Consider the following 15,671-nt stretch of genomic DNA (forward strand, 5'->3'; position numbering starts at 1 on the left):
CCTTGTTTCCCGGATAAATGCCCAGCGTGTCTCCTTTTTTTCACGTTGTAAGGCCACTACTGTAAGCGCTAAACTTTTCCAGCGCGCGCCGCGCGGAGAAAGTGAACAAAAAAATGCGGGCGGTTTAGCATTGCTAAGCACGAAATATTGTGCGAAAGCACAGTTTTTTGCAGGTGGACGCCATCTTTACGTACGTGGAAGCGCGATTCAGGTGTCCACTGACACAGGGAGCCAGTTGTGCGCGTCTTCAACATTTTCATCGTCAATGCCAATTTACCCAATGCACGCCGCTGGCATATATGCTCCAATTCCGCTTTCCCGCGGCAATGTTGTCAACGCCAATGCGTATTGCTCTAATGCCGTGTTTCTGCCGCAACGTTTACCAAGCCAAAGCATGCAGCGCACATCTCTCTGTCACTACCGCCACATAGCTCCAGGCGCGAATATTAGTTTTATAGAAGTATTAGTTGGTGAAGAAAAGAACGTGCAACGCACATGGCGAGAGTGTGCTGCAGTTTAACACGAGGCGTGTTCTCACGAAAATTGTAACTATTTACCTTTAAAGAGTACGTGTAAGCATTAAATGCGCTGCAGGAAGTGGCGTCCATTTCTTTTCTGGTTCGAAGCGTTAAGCTGCAAAATAGTTGACCTGGCAGTGGCGCAGTGCGTTTGTATACTGTAACACACAACGTTGGATACACGACTTTAGAGGAGCTAAATATTCTTTTACTGGTGTCTCGTGTCTATTCGTTGTATAGCCCTAAGCTGGAGCGCACGCAGTCACTAAGTTGCAACTCAAGTCGTTCCACATCGACCGCCACAGCTACTTCCAGCCAATATGCAGATAGAATCCCCAACACACCCAATACTATGCGCTACCAGCTGTAAACCGTTTATCACGATCAATTAAGAAGCTTCGAAGGCCCGCAAGGCGGGGTCTCGCTCGCGTGGTGCCGGTTTTCTACGTGTACGCCCAGCTTCATACCATTCGCACGGAAAGTTCCGGAAAGTTCACTTCATAGTCTTGCTCGTGTTTGGTGTTTTGTTCGCTCTGCGGCTTCCAGGACGATGTTCGCTTGAGTTCGCTGAAAATGTGAGCTCGAAGCTTTCCACGTTTAAAATATTCCCGAGTGATCTCAAAGGTTGGCGCGGCCCGACGCACGAACGTGGCCCGCCTCCCTCAGCGACCTTGGCGGAGAGACGCAGCTTCACGCGGACTTCTAAGCGATGCCGGGTTCGAGAAATTCAGCCTTCGTACTCGACAGCGTCAATTCTCGGCCACCTTTGGGCTACCCATGCGACGGAGGGGGAGGCTGGTAGTTCAAAAGCAACTGTTCGTGTTCGCATTACTAACTGACACGCGTGTCTACACGAGCGTCCGCTGTGCGAATTGATTCAGTTTTTGTCCAGGTCTCGAGCAGCAAAGCAGACGAGCCCCAGGTAAGAGAAAATCCAGTATTAGCGAGCTGCGAGCTCAGTCAGCTGTGGTAGCTGACACGTGAGTGTGCACGCGTTGTTTGTATTTTTGTTGAAGTTTTATATAATGCAGAGTTCTCAGTCCTTCTTAGCAGACTTCCCGTTCATTGTCACCGAGAAGCGGTTCGCTGCTGCGCCGTCTAGCGCCAGTCCAAAGAACCCAGCTGAAGAAAAGAGCCTGTAACTCAACCCCGGTGTTATAGTTAACCTCCAAGGTTTCGCTTTTCTCTTGCCCGCCATGCTGGCTCCCTCTGCCCAAAGGATGAAGCAAGCTACCACAGTCAAGAATGGTCTGACGTTGAAAGGATTCACAACCCGAATGAAGGTTATTAAAAAAAATGACCATCATTAGCCACGGTACTTTCACTGCAAGGACAACGCACTTCTCAGTGATCTCTGATTAGTCCTGTTCAGTGCCATCTCCGATCATCTTCTTCCCGCTGACCTCTTAATCTCATCTCCCCGAGAGACCGTCCGCCTGAATCAGGACGCAGGTTCTTTTCTTCACCTCCTTTATTTTATGTTCATGTGACTTGGCGCTGGAAGCCATAGCAGACGGCCCCTTTCCAATGCAGGTAAATGGACGATACACACAGTCTCTCGGCAGAACAGGCAGCTTGACCTCATATAGAAACTTCAGACAAGATTCTAAGAGGATATACATAGCAAAGAAACAAACATTAAGCACACAGCTATCATAGCTGACAATCATTTCATAAGCCGAGGCTCGTCCACATCGCTCCTCGAAGCCAGATCAAACACCGGGTCATAACGCACAGCACACGCTCTCCTAGATGTGAGAGTCTGGAAGACACGCGCGCTCGAACGCTATAGGTTTCCGCCCGTTAGGCTTCCTGACCGTCGCATCACAAGCCCGATGACGGCCGAAAACTGTCACTCTGGTACGCAGAGAAAAACTAAGCGCTTGGGCGTCGCTCAGGCAGCGGAGAGTGAAGTTCACAAGGTCGACAGCCAGTCAAAAAAGATGTACACAAGCCGAAGAAGGGCACAGGACAACATCCACAAAATATGGAGAAGAGCGCAGATAGTACAGGTGCTGGTAACGGCCTTTCTCCTCTGCTTTTTTATGCCTTGTATAGAGTATTCCGCATATCACTGGAACTTAATATCACTGCTCGCCGTGCCGAAAAGGCCGCCGAGGGAAGAGGGCCATCGGCTGTGGACCGGGACGAGCACGCAGTAGCTCGCGCCTTCCAGATCAGTCTGAAGAAGGGTGGTGATTTGGGCTGGTTGGATCATCACAGAACAGGGAATATGCAGCGCATGAAAACGCACAGGCGACAGAGACAAACGCAAACTCTATCGTCCGTGCGTTTTTATGCGCAGCATATTCTGTCTTCCTGATCAGTCAACAGAATTTTTTTTTTCCGGCTGGTGCGCCAGAAACGCTTAGCACGAAATGGTACAGCCTAATATCAGGATTCTGCTAAGTCCTCCTCGCTTTGAATTGATTCTTTTGACGCAACAGCCATCTCTAAAACCGCAAAGGAAATATTTGTCGTCCCACCAGATTTTTGTATATTATTTTGAGACAGAACTTGTAGTACCAAGAGAGATTTCTGTAGTATTGCGCTGTCTACTGTCGTAGCGACGGAACTACGGAAAAATGCCACAGGAAAATACTGCAGCACTACAGAAAAATGCTGCAATACTCCAGAAAACCTTGTTCTTACGACCGGACGGAAAACATTGTGATGTATTTTGGGCTCAAATCTGTAGTCTTTTTCGAGAGGGAGACCAATGTGCACCATTAAAAAGGAACAAGAAATGCAACTGCGTTCTTGTCAGCTCATGATAAAATATCTAGTGCTAATCAGCAGGGTGATATATGTCGATTAGCGGCATACAAAAGCTCCTTCTGCACCTCTACAAGAGCATGGCACTCCCGCCTCACCAAATGGATGCCTCACTACCACCAAATGTCATTGGTGTGCTGAGCGAAAGTTCCACGTAGTAGAAAATGGGCCATATATTTTAAAGGTGCACTAAAGAGGAACCTGAACTCGTCTTTTTCTACCGCGGGAACGCTATCTACACGTTCCGGGCATTCTTAGAAACTTCGAATTATTGCCCTGTGTTGCCGACTGCTCTAATTAAATCGGGTTAAACATCCCGGCACCCGCCTTTCTTTAACTCAACGCGGTAGGTAGGCGGAGTCAACCAACGCGTCAGCAAGTCCCGTGGCGGCTTCGCTTTCGCTTTTATTTTGTTTTTTAGGTTTCTGTGAATAAACAGTTTCAGTAACAGACAATATAGACGCATATTAGGCGCACGGAAACAAAAATACACGTGGACTCTTTGGTTTACGTATCACTCCGCCGATGGCAGAGCGCCAAGCCGCCACGGGACTGGTCGACGCGTTGGTTGACTCCTCCTGTCTACCGCGTTGAGTTCAAAAAAAGAGTGGGAGCCGGGACGTTTAACCCGTTTTAATTAAGGTAATCGGCCGCACAGGACAATAATTCCAAGTTTCTAACAATGCCCGGAACGTGCAGGTAGAGTTCCCGCGGTAAAAAGACGAGTTCGGATTCTTCTCAAGTGCAACTTTAATGTGCGAAACAGTTTTGATGTGGAGTCCTTGAACCGCGAGCGCTGTGCAGCATACTTGACTCGCCTCTTCTTTTCTGAAAGGTGGCCTTACTCTCGCTGTCTCAAGAGCCGAGCGAACTGCGGCGTCCTTTCGGTGCCGAACAAAGCGGTGTTGCTGCCCGGGAATGTGATGGACGGAGACACCTTCTGCAAGAAAAACTACCCGACATACAAAAGCGCCACTTACATCAAGGTAAGGCGACATTTAACTATTGTTCAACCGAGACAGATTACCGCCTGCGTTCCATTTCAAGCTCCAAGTTCGCCAAGCCGACAATTTGAATTTAAAATCTCAAAGAACGCAAAGTGCGAAATACCGGAGCGATGCTCGCTTATCATCTTTCGCGCTGCGCGTTTGTTTAAGGGGTACAGGCACACAATTTCGAACGCAAACAAACGATACGATTTATTTCTCGGGCGAAAGGATATGCCTTCTAGCAAGTGCAGTCGCAGGCGTCGAATGGAGAATAATTTAATGTGATTTAGGATGTTCTCCGAGGATCCACTCGGCATTTCCACCCGCATCGAGTGACGTCAAGGTGCCCTTGGCCCCAGTTATTGTGACGTCACCGAACGCAGTGGTTGTTCTCAGAAACAACCAGTGCTTGCCGGCGACGCCGACGTCATCAGTATTGTGGTAGTCCAGGTTGGCCGCTCAACCTGACATCAAGATGCACTTCAGCGCTGGCGCCCACCGAGACCTAAACTGCCGGTACAAAATCCATTGTAAACAATGATCTACGCAGCGAACTGCTATTCTTAGCCGATTTCCATGATTTCATGAGCTGATTTTCATGATCCACGATCAGCGATTATTACTGCGCATATTTTTCTCCTTGTGCTTTCCGTTAGCATTAGCATTATTTTCAAACATTTTGCTCAACTAATTAACAGCATCTGTATAATACTGCATTCTGTCTCCTTGCAGGTGGAGTCAGACCTAAGTGAATGTCGACTTCGTTGCTTGTTGGTGCCTGAAAAAAACAAGGCAAGAAATGTGACGGCTTTTGCTCTGGACGGGACACCCTGCAACGCATCTGACCCCAAGAAGGTAGACAGACATGCGATGTTTAACGTACTTCATGTAGTCACTGCATGCCGACCCCTCGGCGCGGCGTTGTTACGCCAAAATCACCGCCGACGTCGCAGAAGCGGCAAATGTGCCCTTAAGAGTGGCTGCGGTGAAAACCAAACCAGTTGAAGCTGGTTACCTCTCAGTTTAGGTACCAATGTCAACATGCTTGAAGTGAAAATTATACGAGGCGCTACAGCTGGTGTATAGGTCAGGTATTCAGTGCGCCATCAAGAGGCAAAAAAATCTTCGGAAGTAAATATCCTGCTGAGGCGCCCGGGTTCAGTGGATCCGGCATGCTGCTGAGACCGAATAAATTGTGGGTCTCCGGCTTTTCCAAAGCATTCAGTTGTGATCATTTGGGTGTTAAAAGATGATTCAAATATATTTCGTTGTATTTCAAACTTTTGGCATTACTTTGTCCACTATAAAGAAAACTGTAACATTTCCTTGGAACATGGAGAAACTAGAGCTATATCTGCCCAGTGTTAGTCTCCGCGTCGGTCTCGTTGCTAGCTGTGCTGAAAAGTGCCTGAAAATGCTTTGCGTCATGTTAAAATGCACGGGAGTTCGTTTGTATTGTATGACTGTTACGGTAAAAGGTGCTTGCGCTGATGCCCGCTTTTTGGAAGCTCCAGAAGAGGCGGGAAGCAATTCGCGACTTTCACCACTTACAGTCGTGGACAAAACTTTGCAGGGGGTAGATTCAAGAAAAAAACTTTATTTCTACCCAGCCTCGATAACCACTCTGCTGGTATTTATTCCGTCAGAAGAGGCAGGTTTGTCTCTGCGTGCATCTTCGCTGTTCATTTAAATGCTCTGCCTGAGAGCACATAAGAAATGTCTCCCCGCGATTTTGCATCCCGAAAATTTTCCTCCATGACTATTCTTCCTTTACGGTGGCACACGCTGTATCAGTAGCCGAGAAACAGCTTCCTACGGAACAAAAACCTTCCTCCACGGTTTCTGCACTAGTGCTGTCTTGTCTAGCAATATATATACATATATATTGGATGAATTTTCTATTTCCGGGTCTGAGACTATCAAGCTGAGTGTACACAACCCCGGCCGCATAAAAAGAAAAGTTAGGAGCTAAGGAGTGAGTTCAGATACATATGAACCAAGCCAGCCAAAAACATTTGAAATCAAAAAGAATGTTTAAAAAGTATTGAGATTGACCTTTTTGAGCCATAGCATATAAGCCTCGCCGCAGCAAAAACCCGTCGCCGTACGGCATTGTCAAGAAAAATCATGGCAGGCAGTGACGTCACCTGTGATGCCCCAGACTGACAGTGACGTCACCAAACCACGTGCGCCTGTGAATAGTCTCCTTCCAACCATGGCAGGTTCGGAACAGCAACCTGGTCTCAAGCCCTGCAGCCACTTCCCTCAAATGCGGCAACAGCTTCGAATCCTATGGCACTGCCAACGCATAACGGCATTATGTATTCCATAGTTTTGTTCTTGTTCCGAAAGGAAGAGTAAGAAATTTAATCAGTCCAAAAATCACGCCGTTTCTCTAAGAGGCAATAAAAAAGGTTCGGTAATATTTTTAAGCTTTCCCTGGTTTACAAGACTGCTTGCCTTTATGGGCTGTATTCCGCTTCCAAAGACACTAGAAAAGAATGCTTAGCTTCGGCCACATTCGGGGTGACTGCGTCACATATCTGAGAAAACGCTAACAAGGAAAGCGAACTAAGCTACCAATCTTTTCATTATTCCAGGTATGCAAGAACAGCATCTGCGTGTGACCAAGAACCTCTTACGTGCTCTCGTAACACTTCAGCTTGGCCTATCGGCCCAAGATATATATTTTCTTCGTCTAAATATTTTGTGCATAAAAGCTCTATCGCTTTCGTTTGTAATAAACTTTATTCCCCTAAACAGCGAAATGACTGAATCAATCGCTTTGGGAATTGCCTGTATAAATCGGTGATTGTTGTTCCTTTCATTTAGAGTTCTTCTCGCGTATTTACAGGCTGTTATAAAGACGTGACTTCGCAAGTAATAATAATAATAATAATAATAATAATAATAATAATAATAATAATAATAATAATAATAATAATGTACCAAAGGGTTGGATTTAAACGCAGACGATCCTATGTCTTGTTCCGTGGTTTCGTATCGCTACTCATATGGATAACCGGTTGCTTAAAGAAACACTGAAGAAAAAGACAGTAGGGGGTCTCCTTCTGTGCCTTTGCGTGCCTTTCTTTTTTCCCTCCTTTTACCTTTGCTCGAAACGTGCAGTGCAGACCGTGGTTTCTTCTTGAATGCGCTATGTTTCTGCTCCCTACGGTGAAGCGCGACGAAGTCGGCGCCTCAGCGAAAGCGGCCCGGAAAAGTCATGGACGCACTCTTGTCTCCAGCCTGTCATAAAAAAAAAAAAGCTTGCAACCGCTAATGTGCCAATCCTGGCAAAGGGTCTCTCCCCACGCGGACAAAAATCTCCCAGAAATGACATCAGAGCTTCTGCAGAAGATCAGTTACATTCGTTAATCCCTTCCACCAGCTTAAGGAATTCCGCCAGTTTTGTTAAATGCACAGCGCATGGCAGAGGTAAACAGTGGTACAAAAGCAAATTTCTGACGATTCAGCGTGGTTACGCCAAATGCAACTATAGCAGCGCTAGCACTTCGGTTCCGTTGCGCACAGATGCAGTTGATGAAGACGACGATATCCAAAACACAGCGCAAGAGACTGGTATTTTAGGTCGCAGAATGTTCGGGGGCGGCGGTGTTGCAGTTGTCTAGTGCAGTAACCAGCAAAACTGATGTGTTCTCGCCGCCCAGGGTTAGAAAATCACTCGCGGCAGTGAAACATTTTCGATTATTTTATCACAGGTCAAGTAAATTTCATACATACAGACAGACCACGTCCAAATACAAAATTGAAGCCTCAGTGCCACAATAAAATAGCAGTGGCTTAGCTCGGCTACGCCAGGATATACGTAGCGGGAGCTACGCTGAGCCGCCGAGCATCAATTGCCGCTGAGCAACAATTTCGCTCTCCTTCATGGCTATACCACCCTGGCAAACGCCCCGCTATATGTACAACCCCACTGATACCTCTGCGCATGCGCACAAAATGAGAGGCGCTATCAAGCGGCTCCGGCGCAGCGTCAGACGGCTACTGCGCTACGAAGGCGCACAGCTGGGCACGCGCCGGCGCCAGTGCGTCTGCCGCGGCTATGACTTCATTCCTCTGGAATGCGCAGACCGCCGAGACGTGCGCGGCTGCGGCGGAGCGCGCGGCGGCTCCGGCGCGCCAGCTGTGCGCCGTGTGACGTCACTGCTCCTCGCGCATGTGCAGCACGGCTCTCCAGGAGCCACGCGAAACTGCTCAACCTCCGCCAGTGTAGCTCACGCTACAAAAAATGCGACCCCGTTTGCCCGCTGTTGTTCTACCAGCTTGTGGAGGAGGCGGTTGGTACAAATGCGGCTGCTCGGTGGAACCGCATCATCGAGTGGCTGTGGTTCTCGCCTTCTCATATACTGGAAAGGACGGCGCACTGAAAGGTTTTTCCTTGGAGCCTTTACTTCGTTCCTTGTCATGCAACGTCAGTGCACTTTGTTGTCATGGCCTGTGTACAGTACAAAATAAAACCAACCGTTGTGAAGGGGCGAGACCTTTCTGCGGCCACGTAATTGGCGAAGGCTTCAAAAACCACGTGTCTTCGCCTTGTGTGGCAAGAATCGAGTCGAATGGAGCAAACTGTCCATTTCTCCAGAGATCGTCTGGGGACGCAAAGCGGCGAGCGCGGTGCATCGAGTCTCCAACGCTACTATATCAAAAACAAAAAACCGCAAAGTAGAACACAAAAATCACGAGACACGGTTAACACTGCGGAACCCCTGGAATCTTATTCTTTATTGGCTTTTAATTTCATATTGCTTTGAGTACGCATGGCGTAACTATTCTTTTACTCGTGATGTCACTGTGCCCGTATACCTCTTAGTGGGTAAACGTGAGCACGTGCACTGAGAATGCGGGCAACACTTTTTCAAAGACATCTTGTTCACATCATCTTATCTGCCTCTCGTCACTGCATTCTAAGGCAACCAAACACAAAGAACTATCGACAGGGTGGCTCCTTCGAAGATACCCGCTTTACCAGTGGGTCTCTTGGCGGCGTTCCCCTACTCCCGACCTTTAAATACATATACAGAAAGAGCGTTGACTCACAATGGCGGAAAAGAACTAGAAGGCTAAACAGTAAGTATGCCAGACACGAGGACGGAGAAAGACAGAGCACTAAACGGCAAATTAAAAACACGGAAGGAAAAAATTGATAAATTCAATGGAAAAAAAGCATAGTGTAGAACTATATCGATACTGGAAGCAGCATATCCGGAAGAAAGCGTTTTAAGACAACTCAAGAGGCAGTGCCCTACTCTTTGAAGTTAGGTCAGGATGCCTTTGAACGCGCAGCTACGAAAAGAAATTTAACGAAGAAGATGACACATGTGCTGCGTGTGGTAAATCTGTAGAAAAAGTAGAACACCTCATACTAAAATCTGATGGTTTCCATCCCGATGTCGATGCAGGCACAGTCACTCTTCCTGAGGCCCTAGGGTTTATAAATAACAACAGTCATGTAAATAAATCTGCGATGGAAATTAGCAAAAAGCGATTGGAAGATTGCAGGCTCAAAAGCAGAGTGGTGACATAAGGTTAAAAGTGTAGGAAGACGTACTTAAAGAGAACGTTGAATTTTAATAACTTATAACACAATTTAAAAAATAAAGGAAAAAATCTGAGTATGGTGGCTACTGCCATCACCCCGCTTTAAAGGGGACGCTCCAACCATCCATCCATCCATCCGTCCGTCCGTCCGTCCGTCCGTCCGTCCGTCCGTCCGTCCGTCCGTCCGTCCGTCCGTCCATCCGTCCATCCGTCCATCCATCCATTGTCTCAGAAGTGAATGGACAACTTGCAGAATTGCTGACTTACAGAAAAGTTTCTTCCAACCAACAACCCTCGATCGCAAACCGCGTTTTCACTTCCTGCTCTGCTGAATGAAGGGTAACCCCTTCATTCAGGACAGATGAGTCAGTCGTCCTCCACTGAATTCTTTTTCGAAAAGGTGAGGGGGCTGCCCCCTTTTCTGCGGGAACATGAAGCCCCGACGTTCACCACCAGCTTTCGAGATAGAGTGTAAAAAGGAGTTGTCGAAAGGTTGCAATGATGTATTCCCTTGACGAGTACCTGTCTCGACCCGCTCCTCACATCCTTTCAACGACTTCTCTCTCATACAGATAAAGGGACATCTCCCCCTCATTTTTCGAAAAAGAATGCGAGATTACCGTCTGTAAACCGTCTGTCTTTCCTCTCCGCTTAGACAGATAAGGTTGTCTTCCATCTACTCAGGAAGGTTCAGCGTTTGATTTACCACGGCCTCTCTCTGTACGTAAGACTTCATTAGGTTGCAATGGTAAATGCGCGCTTCTTTACGCCTTCCCGGGGTTTTCACCACGTAGTTGGTGTTAGAGAGTTTGGCAGTTACTTCAGCAGGCCCTTCCCACTGTACTTTGAGCCTATTATGCCTTGAAGCTCTCAGCAACATTACCTTGTCACCGATACAAAACATCCGTTTACGGGCTGTCCGATCATAGTAGACCTTAGAACGAGCCTGGGTTGACTTCATGCTGGCCTCCACGAGTTCTTCAGTCTTATGTAGACGATCCAGCAGAGTCAACACGCTACTGTAGGGTCCTCTCCGCGCCCTTCCCAGGCTTCGCGTACCATTCGCAGAGGTGAGCGCAGTGACCTTCCGTACACCAACTCGGCGGGGCTAAATCCAGTGGATTCATGCGGCACGGACCGCAAAGCAGAAAGTGCTGCAGGTAGGCATGCGTGCCACTCGCCCTTGTTTTCATAGCACAATTCCCTAAGTACGCGCTTTAGAATAGAATGCCTCCTTTGTACACTCTTGCTCTGCGGATGATGGATTGAGCTGTGCGCTATCTTAATGCCGCTTCGCGTACCATTCGCAGAGGTGAGCGCAGTGACCTTCCGTACACCAACTCGGCGGGGCTAAATCCAGTGGATTCATGCGGCACGGACCGCAAAGCAGAAAGTGCTGCAGGTAGGCATGCGTGCCACTCGCCCTTGTTTTCATAGCACAATTCCCTAAGTACGCGCTTTAGAATAGAATGCCTCCTTTGTACACTCTTGCTCTGCGGATGATGGATTGAGCTGTGCGCTATCTTAATGCCGCAACGCTCTAGAAATGAGGTGGTGAGGACACTCGTGAATTCACTACCCTCATCATTTTGAATCTCGGAAGGTAATCCAACTCGGGCAAAGACTGATAACAGGGAATTCACAACACTCTCTGACGTCACCTCTCGCAGCGCGACAGCCCCTGGAAACTTCGTGGCAGGGCATAACATGGTGAGGATATAACGACACCCTGACTGTTACTGCGAGTGGCCCATCTACATCTATCACCAACCGGGGGAACGGCTCAGTAACGATCGGTACTGAAACCATCGGCACTTTCCACATATCTCGCGCCTTTCGCATCCACTGAATTGTGTCGCACGACCTTACAAAACGCTCCATGTCCTTAGCACATCCAGGCCAATAGTATTCTTGTAAAAGCGTCTGCTTTGTTTTCCTGATTGCCAGGTGGCATGACCACGAATTGCGATGAGAAATTCGCAGTAAGTCTTGTCGGTACTTCTGGGGAACGACTAATTGGTCTCGCTCCACTCCACGCATATCCTTGTATAAGCGATAAAGTACACCACCTCTCATCTGGAAAGCAATATTCTTTTTTTTGCCTTACTCGTTCTGTGGATCTTTCTGATCTCCTGTATCGTCGTGTAATTTGCTTGTTCCATACCTAGCTCTTCTCAGCAGCGTCGTGAAACTGCTTGACACTGGTGCCGAAAACCACACTCTGGGATTTCCTCGTTCCGCGGCTCGTCATGCTTACTGCCAGTCTGACCGGTCTCGGGTGCCTCGTTAGCGCGATTTGCTGAACCTTGTTCATCCATTTCCGTCCCAAGTTTGGCGGGCTGTTTCCTCCGCAGTGTAATTCTCAGGAGTAAGCTGTGTAGCAAGTTCTCGCGCCTTCGAACGTGTTAAGGCCTGCTCATCTCTGTCTCCAAAATGGATCCCCTTCTCTCGTAATAACATATGCGATTTGTTGGAGAACAAATACGGATAGCATTTAGGTAGATCTCCTGAAACTGCGGCTTCGGTTGTAAGCGTACCGAAAGGGCCCTCAATTACCACTCTCGCTATAGGCAAGCACACGCTTTGTTCCGCCGCCACCTGTCGGATCCATACACTTTGACCTGTGTAATCGGACGGCGACACATACGACGGGTGGACAACATGCATCGTTGCGGCTGAGTCGCGCAGCGCCTTGCATGGCTTCCCGTTCACTACCAGGTCATGCATGTAAGGTTCCAACAGTTTCACGTTTTCATCGCAGTTACTGACATACGAGAACGCAAGATTTTCTTTTTGGCAGTTCACTGCTACGTGACCCAGCTCATTGCATCTGTAGCAAGTGAGCGGCCTCCTAGCCTCAAATGCGACTTTTTCTTTCGGTGCTTTGACCACTTTTGCACCCTTCTGATTGTCTTACTTTCATTGAGGTTTATAAGAAGTAACCCTTCTTTCGTCTTTCTCGACTGTAGAGATCCCAAAAGGCCTCTCGTGACGATAATTCGCACTTCTCTCGAAATTGCGGGGCCTATCAACTCGTGCCGTTAAACTGTCGGCGCCAAGCGTACTCCTCAATGAGTTCGACAGTTTTTGACGCAGACGTCACGTTGTCCCGGTCCTGTAGCCAGTTTCTTACCTTTTCAGGGAGGCAGTTGTAAAAGTGCTCCAACGAAATTCACTCAACCACAGCGTACCGGTCACTGTAGGACTCGGCGCTCTTTAACCATTCGACCAAGTTCACTTTCGTCTTGTACAAAAAATCGGGATAGCTCTCGTCCCTTGATTTCTTAGTTCCCCGAAATCTTTGCCTGAACGCTTCGGCGCTAAGTCTGTACTTTCGTAGAAGGGAAGCCTTGACCTTCTCGTAGTTGTCCGCGTCCTCCTTGCTGAGCCGCGCGACAACCTCCGATGCCTCGCAGGGCAGAACAGTCAGTAGCCTTTGAGACCAAGTGTATCGACTGAAGGACAGTTTCTCGCACGATCGTCCAAAATTTTCTAGACACAGACCGATATCCCCTGATAGCACATATGGCTGCATTTGCCTAGACATCTTGAACTCTGCCTCCTTGTTGAGAAGAGGTACCACTTGCTGGGGACAATTGCCCGACGTCTTGCTCAACTCCATTTCTAACCAACGGAGCTGTATCGACCGTTCCAGTTTTTTTGCTTCATTCTCACTTTCACGCTCATGCCTATTTTCCTCTTTTTCCCGCTCTTTCTGCTCTCTGAGCTGTTCTTCCTTTTTTTCTGTTCTATGAGTCTCCATGCTTCACTGAACTCCTCATCATCTGCCCCCAAATCAGTGATTGCCTGAATAATCACGGGTTTTCGTGCCAAACCCTTTGTATCGATCCCCAATTCCTCACACAACAGCGACAGGTCCGGCTTGCGCAGCTTCTGTAGGTCCATGATAGTTCTGAGTCTAGGCTATTTCCAAAACAACTATGCAAAAATACCAAACCTCGAGGATTTAAGCACAGATCTGTACCAGTTCTAAATTTTGACGCTCTTCTAGAATCTGGTCCTCATCAGAGGAAAACCAAGCACTCACCCACACATGTGATCATGTCCCGAGACAGCTGCTGTCTCGCTGGCCGACCGTTGTTGCCGCCTGTAGGTTCCGATCTCACCGCTGGTCACCAGTTGTTGTGGCTCAGGGGTTCACTTGAACTCGGGCTCCTTCGGGTAGCGTGTCCGAGCTTTCGAACTGAGTGAAGATGGAACTTGAAGCTTGGAAAAACGAAAAACAAACGGGTTTACTGGGTCATTGAAGAAACTTGCCCTCCTTTTTACACCTCCTTTTCGTGCTCGTTTACCTGTTCTCGCGGCAAGAAACCTACGCCTACTGACTCAAAGTCATTAGTCGTAAGATTGGGTCCCTTAATGACAATGTCTTTTTACTCTCGCTTCGACTTTGGACCAATAGCCGCGAGTTTTATACGGTTGTTTCACTTCCATGCAACTTTTTATTATTTTTTTAATTTTTACATCACAGCTTAAACAGCCTTTGCTCCTTTTCCGCCACTTTTACGCCACTTTTCGTCACATATAGCGTTCAAAGAAGTATGGTTTGCAGTGCGTTTGACGTCGTATATTCTTGTAATGCAAAAAGCAGATTACGGTACAACGTACGAGATCCGAGGCAGGTAGGCCTACAGCCAAGCTTTGAAAATGTACCCCCGCTCGAACCGCTTTGAGCCTAGCACGAATGCCCGGCCAAGCGGCCCCCCACAGCCACTGCCGAATATATCCGCATACCGAGGTTAGAAGCAAGAGTTGACACTATCGCTTCAGGCAGTGACAGTGGTGTTGTATGGCGGGCAGTGGCGAGGCGCGTTTCGCTTTCTCTACAAGGGTGTTGACAATGAGGCATGTTTGAATCGCTTGAAAGACGAAAAAAGTGCCTTTTACAAACACGCACCTCGCTTGTAACATGGTGCTGACGCGGCAACTCTCGGCCAGTTTTCTTTCTTTGATCTCTTGTCCTTGCACTGCTTGCGCAGCGTTAACTTCCCTGGACACAACCAAATAGCCCGCAAAAACCTTTTCAATAAAACAACAGTAAAAGTAATGTGAAACGAGTGTGTGCTCTCGACATGTGTGCCAGGAAAGCCGCCCAAACGCCCTTGCTACACAAGAGATGGTTTTCCTACCGCAATTCGTAGTTTAGCGAAATCCACCAATGTGGAGCGGAAATGTAAAATGTAGTAATTACTTATCACCATGCGCTCGAGCACACCCATAAGACTACAAAGATAAGTTACTCAGCTTTCCCTCAAGAACCTTCGTATTTCACGAAAAATTCGTCCTGGTCTGGGGATCGAACCCAGGACCACCACCTGTCCGGGGCAGTCTCTCTAACAACTTAACTAACCAGGACGGCTGGCAGCTGCAGCAGCTCAGCGACCGCATGAGAAATCCCAGTTCAGCAGCTGCGGCTGTTAATCTTTGACAGTGCCTGGAGCAACGGCCGGAAACTGCAGACACTGCGCTGACGATGAGTCGCTGACACCCGGCCTTTTCTTTTCCGCGGTGATTTTGCTCAAATTCCGCAGGTGACAAAAAGTAGAAGCAATACGAACTTTTCGGCATCCAGAAAGTTGTCTTTCTGGCCGCAGGGAATAATATTAATATCTAAGGTAAGCCAGTACTTGTGGCTTTTGGTTTGCCACGAATCAATCCCTCTCCTGTCTTCATGATGGGCGACACTGTTTTAGTCCGCAGTGATTCGGGTATGAATTGAGATTAATATTAAATGTATCTAATAAACACTAGCTGAACAAAACTGGTTCTTCGCAGAACCACATTCCTGTATAGTGAGCCTATG

At 48.0% G+C, this 15,671-nt stretch overlaps 1 long non-coding RNA gene across 1 annotated transcript; it reads left to right on the forward strand.

Annotated features, from left to right (window-relative positions):
• The first annotated feature begins 4,136 nt into the window (after positions 1-4,136).
• On the forward strand, positions 4,137-7,033 carry LOC144104831 (uncharacterized). Its single transcript, XR_013308635.1, has 3 exons — positions 4,137-4,279; positions 5,015-5,137; positions 6,883-7,033. It is a non-coding gene; the product is annotated as an uncharacterized LOC144104831 (long non-coding RNA).
• Positions 7,034-15,671: the final 8,638 nt, after the last annotated feature.

Source organism: Amblyomma americanum, chromosome 9 (assembly GCF_052857255.1).
Source record: "Amblyomma americanum isolate KBUSLIRL-KWMA chromosome 9, ASM5285725v1, whole genome shotgun sequence".
NCBI classification, from domain to species: Eukaryota; Metazoa; Arthropoda; class Arachnida; order Ixodida; family Ixodidae; genus Amblyomma; species Amblyomma americanum.